This window comes from Felis catus, chromosome B4, assembly GCF_018350175.1.
Source record: "Felis catus isolate Fca126 chromosome B4, F.catus_Fca126_mat1.0, whole genome shotgun sequence".
In the NCBI taxonomy this organism is placed as follows: Eukaryota; Metazoa; Chordata; class Mammalia; order Carnivora; family Felidae; genus Felis; species Felis catus.
The window spans coordinates 84,544,758-84,561,495 of NC_058374.1; the positions used below are offsets into that span (position 1 = coordinate 84,544,758).

General features: G+C 39.8%; 1 long non-coding RNA gene across 1 annotated transcript in view; it reads left to right on the forward strand.

Annotated features, from left to right (window-relative positions):
* Positions 1 to 996: 996 nt before the first annotated feature.
* LOC123386622 overlaps positions 997 to 16,738 on the forward strand; it is a 30,567-nt gene continuing 14,825 nt past the window's right edge. The window contains exon 1 of the long non-coding RNA XR_006600813.1: positions 997 to 1,785. This is a non-coding gene — a long non-coding RNA (uncharacterized LOC123386622). The remainder of the gene's footprint in view (positions 1,786 to 16,738) is intronic.

A 16,738-nucleotide genomic window follows, 5' to 3' on the forward strand; every position in this document is an offset into this window, starting at 1 on the left:
AATTAAGTAGTGGGAGGGGAATAGTACCAGCTGGTAAACCACTAACACATACAGGTAAGTGCAAGGGGGGATTTACCTGTAAGACAGAAAGGTGGTGTAGAGAGGAGTGAAATTAACTTTACAGCAAGTTGAAGGGTCAGAGAAGCCTTCAGAAATGTGGTAAGGCCATGGGGCACCTGGGTGGCTCAGTCGGTTAAGCGTCCGACTTTGGCTCAGGTCATGATCTCATGGCTTGTGAGTTTGAGCCCCGCACTGGGCTCTGTGCTGACAGCTCAGAGCCTGGAGCCTGCTTCGGATTCTGTGTCTCCCTCTCTCTCTCTCTGCCCCTTCCCCTGCACATGCTGTGTCTCTTTCTGTCTCTCAAAAATAAACAGTAAAAAAAAAAAATTATTTTTAAAGAAATGTGGTAAGGCTTGAAAAGGATCCTGAGGTGCTACATATTCCTCCCTATGTGTCCAAAACGAGGAGTCTGAGCACATGAGGGATGCTCTAGACTGTTATAACTTGGACTGTGGGCAGAAGGAAGTAAAGCCAGAATTCCTAGTTCCCAGTCATCCATGAAACCACTTGACAGTCCTTTGGTTAGAACCTATATGTCAATGCATTCATTTTAAACCTTTTTATTTTTATTTTATTTTGAGAGAGAAAGAGAGTGTGTGAGCCGGAAAAGTGCAGAGAGAAGGGGAGAGAGAGAGAATCCCAAAGCCAGGCCCGAACTCACAAACCTTGAGATCATGATCTGAGCCGAAATCAAGAGTTGGATGCTTAACTAACCAAGCCACCCAGGCGCCGCTCAATGCATTCATTTTAAACAGATATTCCTAGCTTAACCAACACAGCCTTTTATTTATATGTGTATTTGAGTAGTTTTGATCATCGTTCTCTCCCTTAGGAATCATATTTAATAAAAAGAAACAAATGATTTTTTCATGTTGTTCTAGAATGCTAAAAGAGACCTTGTTTGTAAAAGGTTAAATGGAAGATGAAATAGAGTAAACCAACTGGGCTTTTGCCTTGTGAACTCTGTGGAAGCGTTGAGTCAGCTGCTTGAATTACTAAGTGGAACCCGCAGAATTGGTTGCTCTGCAGCCTGAATTCGTTCCCAGTGTCTCTGGTTCCATATTGGTTTATGACCAATGACTAATGCTTCACCCATGAGTCATTAAACCCATTCTGCATTTTCCTGGTTCTCTAATCTTCTTGGAATTCATCCTTGTGTCCAACGGTCCAGTGCTCTAGCTTGGTATTCGGATGACTGAGTGAACAGAAATGGTAATAAAAATGTATATGGGATATAACAGTTCAAAATGTAATTCCCTCAACAGGAGGCTTCTGAGCAAATCAAATTCCTCCCAAACTATGTCAAATGCTTTGAAATATTTGGAGCTTTCAGTTTCCTTTGCACCTTCCTGAGAGGTCAACAAATACAGCAAGAATATTTGGTAGCTCTGCACAATCTTTGCCATGCAATTCAGACTTCAGAGGGTAGCTCTACCTTCTAATGCTCTTGATTAATGGTGCTAATGGAAGAAGGCAGAAGCATGGATAATCTAATATAGGTAGCAGTTGATGAATATGCATGTGTTTGATGTTCTAGAAAACGACTTTAAAGAAAACAGTAAAGTGCTATTGGAGGCTAAACTTAGGATGAGAAGAAAATATGTCCAACTTCTTGACTACTGCTCAATTCCCTGAAATCTGTACCATTTTAAGATCAGCTATTTTCACAGAAAGAGCCAGGAGTGGCCCAATAACTATGGAAGACTGTGGCCGACTAAGTGGAAGGTAGGTGACTTGGGGTGGGGAAGGAAGAAGGAATAAATATGGCAAGGGAATATCTTATTCATAGGAATAGGATAGGTGCTGGGGAGGAGATAAATAGATTTAGCTGCAAATACTAGCTGGCATTTAGCTTTACCATCCAAACATAAGGTTCAAAGGGGATAGCCTAGGTAAGAAGTCCACCTGAAGCTGAAGTAACTGATGAGTATCCTACAGGCTGGCAGCGATGGAGAATCCAAACAGATGTGATTCTCAGGCATCCAGGCAGGAGATGTGCAATCATTCTGTTCTGGAGGGATGGTAGAGAGGGGGCTAGCTCCCCATGGTTAATGGGGAGACTGAATGGGATAGAGTAGGGTTATCAGGTTAGGGGGATATTAAGTCATATAAGAGATTTCCAACTGGTCACAAGTAGAAGCCCTTGATGCTCATGTTGAAAACCTGAGTGTAAAGACAGGAGAATCATAGAACCAAATATATGAAAGCAATGGTCCATGGGTCTAGATGTGAAAGGTGTCCTGGTGTATGCTTGACACAGAAAATGTGACTCAGGTGACTTAAAAATTTTTTTTAAGTTTATTTATTTTGAGAGAGAGAGTAAAAGAGAGAGAGCGAGAGAGAGCACATTAATGTGAGGTGGGGGAGGACTGGAGAGACAGGGAGAAAGAAAATCCCAAGCAGGCTCTGTGCTGTCAGAATGGAGCCCAACGGTGGGCTCAGTCTAACCAACTGTGAGATCATGACCTTAGCCGAAATCAAGAGTCAGATGCTTAACCGACTGATCCCCACCTGGGTGCCCTGGCTCAGTTGACATTTATGTATTCTCCTAGGGGAGATATCTGGGGTCCCCAGCCACAATGAAAGGGCAGGGGTTATGGACAGACAAGGCATTAATTGTCACCAACAAAAATCTGTCTTAAGGTTGCAGGGCGCTATCTAGCACATCCAGGTACATCTCCATAGGTTGAAGTGCTAGATGCCCTGGGTGGATTTTTTCTGGTTGGACTGGAGCCATCTTGGATTATGGTCAGCTGGACACCATTTTGATCTCATCTTTTCTCTTCAGTATAAGGTGTGGGTGGGTAGACATGGCACCAGAGGGAATGTAAGCAATGGAGGAACTAGCCAGAGAGGAATGATTGGAAAGATGCATGCGTAGGCAAATTTTATCTATTTCTGTTCAGACAAGAGATGTACTATAGAAAGTATTCTGCAATGGAAAAGTGGTTGTGTTACTGAATAGTCACATACTGTAGACTTCCTAAAAAATGTACCACTAGAAAATTTAGCTTTCAACGTTTGTTGACATAACATGTAAAACAATATTTAAGCTGCACTGTGCTTCTCGCTGGAATCTCATGCCACTCTTTATGTGTACTTAATGAGGCTTCGTCCTCAAATATTTTCTTCCTCTTTTTTAAGTAGAGAATAAAATGATGGAGTTTTATCTGTCATCACTCCATTTCCAAGAGGGTTGCCATGGAGAGCCTTGGTTAAGAGAAATTCTGTAGGTTTGGGGCCACAAGGTCTAAGAATTAATTGGTGAAATCCATTTCAAACAGATGCCAATGTTAATTCAAGAGAATTTAACCACATTTTACTAACATTCACCACTGAGAGAAATTAGCCTCAGGGCAGAAAGGTAAGGTGGTCTAAGGATATAGAGGCATTAAAACAATAGAGTATGTCTTTTGAGAGTGGATGTGACTGAATGATTACAGTCAGGAGACTGTGAGGTTATGGTTAAGATTTAGTGAGTTAAGGGATGATGTGTTTCTTGTAGGATTTCAAAAAGTCAGCTCACTTCTGTTGAGTTGTGCTCAATGATGATCTGGAATGTTAAGACTATATAAAGTGCAAGGTGGGCACAGTTGACACATGATGAAATCATAGATTCACTGCTTACCCAGAGTTATTTCTGTGCTTTCTCACGATAACACTGCATTAGGACCTGCCGTCAAAAATATAGTTTCACAAGGGCCCAAGCAAATCAATCTTGTGTATTGATCATTCAGATTGCTAATTGCTGTAGCTTAGAATTTGATTTAGTAGTGGAGAAAAAAAGACCTTCGTTTGTTTTATCCTTGCTGTATACGTTTTTGCAAGAAGATGCTTGTTTTCTTTTTTTTTTACATTAGCTATTCATTTTTAAAATGTAAAATCAGTAGGAAAAAACTTGTAAGAATGCTATGATTTGCTGGCCTCAAAGCTGAGGTTGCCTTCAGGCTGCATTAACTTATGTATCTTCTTTTACTTAATTTCTCTGTTTTATTTTATCAGCTGTCTCTGTGCAAGAAAGAAGCCTACTTTTTCAAACAAGATTACTTTTTTTGATAGTAGGCAACCTTTCTTATTTTCTGCGGAGCACATTTTCATAGGAGTAGAAAGATACATTTTTCTTAAAAATCATCAAGTGTGTGTCCGGTTTCACAAATGCAAAGGAAGGGACAGGAAACCGATCTCCTGCCGCAAATTGTGATGACAACATCTTTTCATTGTTGGCTAATCTTTTACTAGTATAAATCTGAAAGTGATTTCATGGGTAGAGAAGATGAATTTTCCTTGGCAATTTATAGGATCAGGCTTTGTTGGATGCCCTCTGGGACAAGGGACAACAGTTTAGTTGCAGTGATTTGCTCTCAGGAGCAGAGGCAACTCAGTGGCTGATGTATTCACACGAACCCAGAACTGCAGTAAGGAAAGAGGAGATTTGCTAGGAGAAGCCAAGCTTGAATTTGTAAGAGCTAAGGAGTTTTAAATGCAACTCTGTGTGGCCAGACTTGTGATATTCTGAAACAAAAGATTTTTTTTTTTTTTTTGGACTCTAGGAAGAAACCTACAATATGAGGGCAAACAGTGGCCATAGATTAAGAACATCATTTCCTTCGCAAGATACCCTTATCCACAATTTGGTTCCATAGTAATGTCTTTAGAGTTCAAAGTTTACATGTGCTGCTCTGTCAGGAGATGTTTATTGATACACACACACTCACACATGTTTCTCATTGTACCCAGATTATTGGGTGTAATTTACGACTATATTATCTAACGTCATGACCACTGGCCACATGTGGCTATGAGCACTTGAAATGTGGCTGGTTGGAATTGAGCTGTGATGTGAGTATAAAACATCTGGGTTTCAAGCACAATATTAAAAAGAGAATGAAAATACCTTAATAATTTTCTATATGGATTGTCGACTAAATGTTGAAATAGTAATTTTTTAGATATATTGGGTTAAGTAAATATATTACTAAAATTAATTTCACCGGCTTAGTTTTCCTTCTTTGATGTGGCTACTAGAAATTCACCTATGTGGCTGGCTGTGTATTACTATTGGACAGTGCTGGTCTAAGAACATATGTCATGACAAATGAGCCTCTGGCATTCCACAGTGATCTGTGAAAAGTTACTGGATCTCCAGTCACCAGCTCCTGACATTCAGGGATTTTATCCCTGGTGTCTCCCTGGAGCTCATCAGTAGCGTCTGGTTTCCTTTCAGCCATGACTATAGGCTGTATCCCTTCTCTCGCCCTCTTACTCCACATTTGATCTGCACCTGTTAGCTGTAGCTGCTGCTCCTGTTTGCTTCGAGACATGACTGGCTGCTGACCCACTGTCTCACTGCTGAGCGGGGAGGAGAGAGAGCCTCCTTTCTGACTATTGCAATCTTCTTTATCTAGATATTTACCGTCTTAAGGAATCAAATGGTTTCACTCTTTCTTACAGTTCCCTTCATGATGGGAGTTGCTCACTAACCTTACTTTTTATGTGTGAGTATTTTTGGTAGCGTCTTAGTGTAAGTTCCCTTGGGGCTAAACTTGGAAGAGGATACAAACATCATCACACAGTGGACTGCACCCAGAGTGGTTTCTCTTCTTCTTCCCTTGACTCGCCATGTGAATTTCTTCCCAATTCCACGTGTTACCCTGATTTCGAGGGCCAGCCACAGTTAGTTTTCCAGGGTTTAGTCATGGCCCCTTCTCCAGGACAGGGTCATATCCTGACTTTCTGGAATGTGCAGAGGATACCCAGCTTGGACAATTAGTATGTGTGGTGTTCTCAGTAACTGACAATGGATGTTAGTTGTCAAATATGGATTAAAGTATAGGATCAGCTTTATATAAGGAAAGTTGAGTTAGAGAAAGGTGGCCGCCAGGCCACTCCTACTCCAGCTGAAACTTGCCTGTGAGCCCTGAGCAGAGAAGCTAGAGAATATTATATCTATTGGTGGAGGAAACGTACCATTTGGGGCAGGAGGCAGAGGGGCAGAAAGCACCCAGGAGGAGGGCAGATAAGCCAAGAGAGCAATACAGGACGAGACTTGGCTTGTGCCATTTTCGATGTTGTGATCTTACCCTTGGCAAACAAGGTCCTGTGGATTTTTGGTGCTTCTTTCTTCACCCATCAGATAAACTACCCTTTCCCCCACAGGAAGGAGTGAGTGAGGGGATGGAGAGAGGGAACCCAAGTGTTTGTTCTGTACCCTCCTTTTTTGGAAGTAAAACAGAAGTGTGGCATGTGAGGGAGAGGAAGTGAGCAATCCCCATATTGTATAATGCAGTGTATAAGTTAAATCATAATATCATAGACTATCAAAGCTGACGGGACCTGAAATACTGTCTGGTCAGACACTGTCACTATAGATGAGGAAACAGCTTTATCAAAGCAAAGTAACAGAGACTAGAGGAAGCTGCCCTATAGTGTTTCCTGCATATTAACACCGTTGGAAATAAGCAGACCCCCGCCCCCACCCCCCAACAGCCTTCCAGTTTGGTATAACTTGTGCCATAGTACCAAGGTCGCATCTGTGTTTTTGACTTTCAATATTTGCAAGATTTAAAATACAGTTAACAGTGAGATTGAAAATCTGGCATAGGAAAGAATTTACACTTTGGTCTGCCACATTTGGTGTGGATTTACATGCAACGGCAGAACTAATCCAACTGAGAGATTTAATATTTTCATTTCACTGCCCTAAATTTGCATAGACCTTGAGTAATAGATCCCCAAGAGGAAGGATGCCTGGGACTCAGACAGCACTGTTCATATAGAGAGAAAATTCTGCCCACTGAAAATTTTAGCCAGATTCTGTGTGTTGAACAAGATACCTGCTGAGATCAATATAAAAATCACTAATCTGAAGGCCAGTTCTCGTTAGCGAAAAGTTTACGGAATTAAAAATGCATATATCTCCAAACACGGGTTGTGCAACTTTAAAGGTGGAGTACACAAAGAGGAGCAAGCTGAATGGTCAGTGGCACGTCCTCCTGGACTCTTGCATAGGATTGTCCATGACAACAGTTTTCACACTGAATTGTAATCGTTTGTTTACATGTTCTTTTACTCACTGAACACATCTGGAATAACTGCCAGATGTCAGACACCAGGATGAGCCCTGGGGAGAAGAAATGATTTACATTTTATCCATTGGCCTATATAAATAATTTTGGTCAAGCTGTTGGAAATCTTTGGGTGCCCTCAGTTTTCTTTCACCATAAAACAGAGAGTGAGGATTAGGTCTTTAATATCCCTTCCAGTTCTGAGATATATGTGAAATCTATGTTTTTGAGGTTTTGCAGGAAGCTCGAAAAGTTTATGCTATCATACAGCTTGAGCCCCTTCTCCCCCTACCCCAAATCACACTGTGTTAGGCAAAGAGAGAAGTGTATTTCTCTGTGGTGGGAAGGAAGTAGGGGATAAGCGGTGGGGGTTTCAATGGCAGTTCGACAAGGCTTCCAGGGGTGGGGGCTCAGTCAGCCCTCCTCGCCAGCTGCCAGCCATCCTCAGCACAGAGGGTCTAGCTCAGAGGGCTGCTGGAGTAGGGGCGGCTACGTCTAGTTGCAGGGAAGGCTGGAGCATGTGATCTTTTAGCAGGGGATATTGCTGCTAAAAAAAATCTGGGCTCTAAGGGTAAGGAAGAAGGGTTAGTGGATGGTGCAATCACCAACTATTGTTTGTAAGAGAAAAATTGCACTGGACCAGGTAAATAGGCAGGGAAGACTTTAGACTATTTCAGTATTGCCACAGGGAAAAGAGAATGAGCTCAACTTTGCTGAAACAAAAGGCAAGAGGGTGGGGCTGGCTAATGAAAAGTACTGAAGGATGTTAGGGGAGAGGCTGGTCAAGGTCATTGGGCCATCTGCACTTGTGAATTGTCACTTACGGAAATTAGGTTCCTCCCCTTCCAAGACCAGGATATCGAGGTGCCATCTTTCTTAAAGATACCATTTCAAAGGGATGACTCCCAGGCTGTTGACAAAGACGCTCCTAGGTTGTGGAAGATTTATATTTCAAAAAGTCAGAAAAATCATTTATAAGTACAGTTTTTCTAAAGTAATGCTCTAAGAAAAGGGGTTCAGGGGCCTCTAGTCAGGAAGAGACCTGTCTAAAGTTTCGCCAAGCTAAGTGGAATCTTAAGGCCATCTTGGTCCTGTCTGTGCCGTGGAATTTATTCCTTTTTGCTGCAATTCTGTTTATAATACTAATATCTACAAAACGTTTTCTTCACAGGTAAGATAAACTTCAGCCCAAATGACTTTCTGAAGTGCCCCAAGTGTGGAATCTGAGTAGATGAGCTGGTACACCATGTAAGGGTAGGGGAGAGCTAAAAATGAAGTTCACTGTAGCCTAATGATGACAGGCTGTGATGCTGTGAACAGTCCGTGGGACTTGGTGACTCCAGAGTCAGGTGATAGAAAGTTTCAGGTTCCGAGAATGATTATAAGTCACTCGCGTTGTACGTGAAAAACCTCATCACTGGCTATGCCTAAGCGTAAGCTGCCATGCGCTCCTGCTTCTGGTTATTCTCCATTGAAGGTGGAGCAAATTCAAGTTGCTGCATAATTTCCGTCTGTTTTCTTTCTTCCCAAAGGTGACAAGCTCTAATTTTATTTCATTCTTTGTAAACTTGAAAATGAAAGGTCCTGCATGGGCTGTGTGGGAGAGGCAATGTGTGCCTTTGCATTCAAGGTGAGCAACACATAAATGTTTTCTTAATGTGCTTCAGCTGCGTTTGGAGGCATAAAGAAGGAATAGACCTGGCAGGTTAGCGAGCCCATCTCCCTTCCTTTGCATTGATTGAAACCGCCTTACTTGAGCATGCCTTTTGGAATTTTGAGCAAACTAATTTTCTATGTCCCCAGGAGCTGATACTTGTCACATTTCCATTTCAGAACTTTTTTTTTTTTTTTTTCTAACATGGCAGAGCTCCTTGTCAAGACATTTCCCTGCATCAGTTCCATCTCATTTTTTCTTGGCTAGCCAGGTCAATCCTTGAGATCAGACCCCATCATACTGCTGATGTGCATGAGAACAAAACCCAAAGAATAACTGTGTTACGTTAGGATTTTACTCTATGCAGTTACATTTCAAGAGATGTGATTTAACACTTAATGTGTCTCCAAATCCATGTAATAGGAAGTTAAATTATATTTTGGACTGCAGCTATTAATATTTTTACTTTTTCATATGTCTGGTATTTTCTCACATATTGAGTATTTTGTTTACTTTTTTTTTTTTTTTACAGACTATAGTGTTTTCCCCATTTAAAAAACTCCAAACAATATTAAGTCATTTCAAATTAATTTAATTCCCATATATAGAAGATACTATTAGAGACCATGGGAGTTCTGCTTTCAAAGATTTCCTGATGGAAGAATATTCTAGATTAATTTGATAGAGGTAAGAAAGACACGATAGATTACAAGTAAATTTTTTACCAAAAGGCTGAATGGTATAATAAGAACACTCAAATATCAATACTGACATGGTTATATAGGCAAACTCCTTGACAGCTAAGTCAGGGGGAGGGAGTGTTTAATGGAATTGCAGAAAAAATGGTATGGTGGCTGTATTTCCATCCAGTAGGGGAATCTGTTTTCTGCTCAGAAAATTATTTTTCTGCCAAAGGCACCTGAGTATAAAACCCCATCGAAAAAGATTGAGAGAGTGAGAGCACAGTGAGCAAAGGGCTGTGACAACACGCAAACAAAAAGGAAAACCCTTCCTAGGGAAATAAATCAAGGACATATTTGGCATTTTGAAAGTTACTTAATAAAAGAATCCCACCTTACAAGTGCCATTGATAAGCACTACATTTATAGTGCATACTGAACAAGTGCATATGTAGAAACTACTTTTCTGTTATTGGTTACATAGGCTCTGAAATACTAAGAATATTCTACAAATATTCTTGACCAAAACATTGTGGGACACACAGAAAAGGATTATCAGGAACTGAGAAAAAGAGAGACTATTTAACTAAAAGAGATCCAAAAAAGGATCCTTTTGGCTTCTTCTAGCAGAAGCTATTTTTTTTTCCACTATTTTCAATATGAGGAGTTAGAAAGTACTTTCATTAAAACACTACGGTGAAGTATCTATTGTTTCTATATATAATTTCACTTAATTGGAAGGTAAATTTTCTAGTTTTCATTTCATTTTAATGTTATTCCTTTATTCACTTATGTGAATCATGGATTTTGTCATTCATGAATGTCATTCATTCACTCTTTCCTTCCTTTCTTTCCTTCCTTCCTTCTTTTGTTCCTCCCATTCTTCCCCCTTCCCCCCTTCCCTCTTTTCTTCCTTCACTGAATAGATAAAAAGTATAGAGTGAATCCAGTCATTCTCTACCTATCATATGAAACATATTGTTTTCATTGGAACATACAATTTTTTGTTTTTTATCTTCTTTTTTCTTTATGGACCTATGCTCGGCTGACCTTACTTGATTATTCTGGTGAACACTCTCCTACTCAAATGTTAGCAGACAAGGAAGGTAGCATCCTTTACAGAATTCTGGCTTAACAAACGGGTCCTACAAGATACACCGACAAGGAAGCAAGCAAACGTAGACTTCCAGTACTTTTATTTATTTATTTTTGATGATCATATCTGCAGCCAATATGATACATGACAATAAAGGCTGATTTTGAAAAACAGTAACCAGACATCACTGTTTTTAAAACTATCAGCTATCATGAAACATAAGGCAAAGCCTCTATTATAAGGAATTAAATTTAATGTATTATCCTTCCCTCAACCGCCCCCCCCAAAAAAGAGAATGAGAAATCTGCAAGAGACATAGGCCTAAAGAGCATTTGCCTGAATACAATGACAGTGTCCATTTTACCTACAGAGAGAGGAAGGTGCGTGTTCACGCACATAGATGTGGAGACATCAGGCAACTTGTTGATTGTTTAAGTGTTCTAAACAATTTTAGCAGAGTTCCTTAGCATATCTTATTGGCAGAAATGTAACGTGTAACTGTTCAGTGCGGAATAATTTTAAAATTTGATGTGGAGAAGATTTGCTTCATTAATGGGATCTTCCACTTTCACATTACATTTTAATTTGGCTCTTTTGGCTGTTGGAATCGGGAGCTTCCACAGTTGCCTCTAGAGAAGGGACAGTCTGTCACAGAGGTGCCCAGGGAGCTGTCAGGAGCAGAGAACTCTGGCTCTTACTGCTGATGGACTTCCTCTTCCCATATTTCCAGTTCCAGGACATTCTGGAGGGGAATCGAATTGCTGTAGCTCATTTTTTCCCACCAGACCATAAGCAAGCCCAGGGATTGGTTGACCTTGGGTAACCTGTCTAATCAACTCTGGCCTGAGCACTGAGTAGGGAAAGGAGACAGTGTGTGGCAGGGGCAGACTGCTGATCTTTTAGTAGGGATTGTGGATGGGGCAGTTCACCTTAGAAGGGGCACTCTGAAGCGGTTCAGTGTGGTACCCAGGAGCATCTAGCTGACGTTGCAAGAAGGGGCAAATTTACAATGTTTGTGTGTGTTAAAACAGACCCTATGCTTAGTTGTTTTTCCTATATTTTATAACAATAGTATCATTTTTATAATTACAAAATTGAAGCATCTTTATTGAGATCAATTTTGAAACTAGAGAAGAGCACAAAGAAGAGACACTTATTGGATTTTTTATTGGATCTTAAAGAAGATTACTCCATCCATATTTATTACGACAGATGATAGGTTTGATTCACTTTAATTTTATTTTATATTTTTTTGGTTTTAGTGCTTTTTTTTTTTTTTTGCTCTATGGAACACTTTTCTTTGCTCCTTTCAATAATTTTAAAGTTTTTATCCTATTTTTATTTAATGTAATCAATTATATTTCATTAACTGAAATACAGTTAAATCAGTTTTTCTCTCATTTAGTGTTTCCCCCCCTCTTTCTCTTCTTCTCGGTTCCCTCGATATGACCTGGTATATTAGATCCAGATTTCTATTTTCTATTTTTATTTTTACATCATGACATTTTATTTAAAGAATTATTTTTGAAAAATGCATGACATTTTATGACACTTATCTACAATTGTTTTGATGTAATTTTATATTTAAATGTCTTCATTACTGGTTATAAGTTTTTTTAAGTTTATTTATTTTGAGAGAGAGAGAGCACACGTGGGGAAGGGGCAGAGAGAGGGGCAGAGAGAGAGAATCCCAAGCAGGTTCCGCACTGACAGCGCGAAGCCTGATGTGGGGCTTGAATTCACGAACACGGAGATCATGACCCAAGCTGAGGTTGGACGCTTAACTGACTGAGACACACAGGTGCCCCAATTATAGCTTTTTTAATACTACAGATCACCAGGTCTTTACTTTTTTAAAAAAGTTTTATTTTTGAAATAATTATTTTTGGAAAGAGCACATTGGTGTTATACATTCCACACTTTTTATGTCTGAGAGTGTTTCTGTTATCCTGTTGTACATAGATTCTTTAGGTCAAATTTTTTCCTCACAAAACTTTGTAGACTGTTTTCCAGTGAAAACTTCTTCTGTTTAGCAATGTAGGTGAGAAATCTAAGCTATCTTTATTTTTTGTTATTGTTACTTTATTGCTTGCTTTTTATTTCTTTTTTTTTTAATGTTTATTTGTTTTTGAGAGAGAGAGAGAGAGAGAGAGAGAGCGAGCAGGGGAGGGGCAGAGGGAGAGGGAGATACAGAATCCGAAGTAGGCTCCAGGCTCAGAGCTGTCAGCACAGAGCCTGATGTGGGGCTCGAACCCATGAACCATGACCTGAGCTAAAGTGGGATGCTTCACTGACTGACCTACCCAGGTGCCCTTATTTGTTTTTTCCTCTCTGATAATATCATTTTAAAATATCATTAAAATGGGGGTGTCTGGGTCGCTCAGTCAGTTAAGCATCCTACTCTTGATTTTGGCTCAGATCATGATCTCATGGTCATGAGATCAAGCCCTGTATCAGGTTCTGTGCTGACAGCATGAAGCCTGCTTGGGATTGTCTCTCTTTCCCTCTCTCTCTGTCCCTCCCCCACTCTTTCTCTCTTTCTTTCTCTCTCTCAAAAATAAATAAGAAAATATTTTTTTTAAAAGAAAATATTTAAAAATCCTTAAGATGAAAAGAAACGACCAGGAAACATCTTGTTTTTGGTATCTGTTATCACATGAATTGTATCCACTTCCCCCTCTCAAATTCATATGTTGAAACCATAACCCTTAGTCCCTCAGAATGTGACTGTATTTGGAGATAGGACCTTTAAAGATGTGATTAAGTTAAAATGAGACTGTTGGAGTGGGCCTTAATCCAATTTCACTGTCTTTATAAAAAGAGGGAATTTGGACACACAGTGAGACACGAGGTGTGGGTGTACACAGAGGAACGCCTAGGTGAGGTAAGTTTTGGGGAAGCTTATTCCATGGTAAATGTCTCAGGTGGACCCTCATTGACTCAGGCAAGCCACACTCTCTACAACATGGCTATGGTGTTTGGTTGAAGAACAAACGTGAGACCCAGCCTGAACCAACTGCAATGGTTCTCAGGACTTCCTTGGAAGGCTGAGATAGAGATGCCCTTTCTTCATATTGGATGTGGACAAAGCAGTATGTGGACCGGGGATTTGCTGGCAGCTGTAGTTCAACAGTGAGGAGAGTAACTTTAGAATGAGGTAGACATTATGGAAGGCAGAGCATAGAGACAGAGATTGGGTTTCCTTGCAGAAATTTTTGTGTGCCACTGCTCAAACCAAACCTCAAACCCACATTAATTATTCCTGAACTTTCCGGAGATGAGAACCAATGCATTTCTTCACTGTTTTAGCAGGTTTGTGCTGAGTTTCTTCTATTTGCAACCCAAATCCTTATGACTAATGCACTATACTTCCAGCTTATTTAATCATATAAGCATTCATTGATTTTTCTCCTTGTCTAATTCCTTACCCTACGTCAGCTTCATTTTTTTCTGTAGGTTTCATATTTGTTAGTGATGATCAGTTGTTTATTGATAGAATAAACGTGAAACTCATAGAATCATAAAATGACCAGAGATCAGTTATTCCTATGCTCTTAGTTTTAGATAATAAAGGTAAACACTAATGAGACTAAATGATGCATCCAAGATCATTCTAGTTTTAATATTTTATTCATAAATTAGGGTCAGTATTACCAACATTAATTGTTAGGTTGTCTTGTAATACATAGAAAGCATTCACCCCTCATGCATGGAGGTGTTTTTTCTAGGTAGTTTTCCAGCTATCTTTTTCAATTAGTTGTCACTTTTTACTACTACTTTTGGGAGTTCTTTGATCATTCTTGTTCCCTCTAATCTTACGTCTACTGTATGATAGAAAAGGAATGAAGGTCACTAAGGCTAATCATGCTTTATAAGCTGATAACCCCAGTTTCACACACAATATTAAATCAATAGTCACTCAAGAGTTACTTAATAACTATTATATAACATAGATGGCCATTGAAGTTATTTCCACTGATGCTTTGGAGTCTTTTTTCACTTGCTTCTGATTTTTGGCCATATACTTGGCTGACAGGGTAGAAAATAGATGAGGAAATAGATATTTAGTTAGTCCTCTTGTAATTTTTGCAAGTTGTTTTACAGTAAGTGTTACTGACACTCATTTGAAAAGCAGAACATGTGGGGCGCCTGGCTGGCTCAGTCGGTTGAGTGTTTCACTTCGGCTCAGGTCATGATCTCATGTTCCCTGAGTTCGAGTCCCATGTCTGGGTCTGTGCTGACAGCTCAGAGCCTGGAGCCTGTTCCAGATTCTGTGTCTCCATCTCGCTGTCTGCCTCTCCTACTTGTGCTCTGTCTATCTGTCTCTAAAATAAATAAACGTTAAAAAAATTTTTGAGGGGCGCCTAGGTGGCGCAGTCGGTTAAACGTCCGACTTCAGCCAGGTCACGATCTCGCGGTCCGTGAGTTCGAGCCCCGCGTCAGGCTCTGGGCTGATGGCTCAGAGCCTGGAGCCTGTTTCCGATTCTGTGTCTCCCTCTCTCTCTGCCCCTCCCCCGTTCATGCTCTGTCTCTCTCTGTCCCAAAAATAAATAAACGTTGAAAAAAAAATTTAAAAAAAATAAAAAAAAATTTTTTTTTGAAAAGTAAAACAGGTAAACCTGAGTTAGAGGATGTATTTGGGAAATCGTGTTCCCCCTAACTGGGTTCTCCAGCTTCCTGAAAAGATATTCTGAAAATCCTTCCTATTGTTAAGATCTTTCCTTATTATGTTAGTCCATTTAACCTTCCTAATAAATCTATGTGAAAGAAAAATTTTTGCCCTGATTAATTTGCATCTTGCAATGCTTTATTCTGAGTAACACTAAGTGAAGACAGGAAGGGCAATGGCTTTGAACTGTGCTGTAGTTTTGACACTACTAGTTGGTATATGTCAGACATGATTCCTTCCACTGCTATCTTATTTTTCTGGAAGGACTGTACTTTCTACCACATTAAGATTAGACATGGCCATGTACTTTCTCTGGCCAAGGAAATAAAACCAGAAGTGTTGTGTGTCAGTCTGGACGGAAGCCTTTAATTGCTGGGCTTGAGTGTCTAGTTTTTTCCTTCCATGGTAATAATAGAAGCAAATGTTAAGGTGGAACCTGTGCAGCCTAAATAGGTAAGACATAGATCTTTGCTATTTCAAGCCATTGAGATTTGGGGGTTTCTTTTTTTTTTTAAGTTTTATTTTATTTGAGAGAGACAGAGAGAGCATGAGTTGGGGTAGGGGCAGAGACAGAGGGAGAGAGGGAGAATCCCAAACAGGCTCAGTGTGCAGAGCGTAACATGGGGCTCAAACTCACTGAACTGCGAGATCATGACCTGAGCTGAAATCAAGAGTTGGACCCTTAACTGCGGAGCCACTCAGGCGCCCTGAGATTTGGGGATTTCACAAAATATTTCAGCCTTGTCTGGTGGATCCATAGGGTAGAAGTGGGTAGAACTCTGAAAGTAACTCCCCACACCTGCCCACTCCCTCTGCCTCTCCTTAACTGTAATGATTTCTCTTTTTTTGTTTTATTAAAAAATTTTATATTGCTTAAAAATGATTAAAAACCACTGATGTAGGAGTTTGGCCTTAAAGTGCATAGAACCCTAGGATTCAATGGATTTTAAAATGTTTGCTCTTTGAGGGTTTTTTTTTTGTTTGTTTGTTTGTTTTTGTTTTTGTGCTTGGCTTCTCCATAAAAGTAGAGTGTAGCAAACATCTAGTTAATTGAGGGTTTCAATATATTCTGTTTTTCTCTAATGGTATATCCAAGCTGTGCTTATGAATTGACATGTCTGAAGGTTGTATGTGGTTTATGAAATGAGGCTCACTGGTTGATAATATGTATTATAAAGCGCAGCACTGTCAAATATTAAACACACAGTTGATAGGACAACTGAGTGGTAGCTATTTTGATAACCACAGCTTATCATTTCGTATTGTTTTATCACGTAAGACCTCAGTCAATGCTCACACTGCCTTCCATTTAAGGCTGACATTTAGTATTCTACTGGAATTTGGACTGAACAATGTTACTTGAGGGTATATGGAAATTCTTCAAAGATTGATTGAGTGGGACAGTCATAGTTTTTACAAACTAAACCCTGAAAGGAAATTATATCAGACTTGGAATTCATTATTGGAAAATACCTTTTTTAAAAAATTAATTAATTTATTTTGAGAGATAAAGAG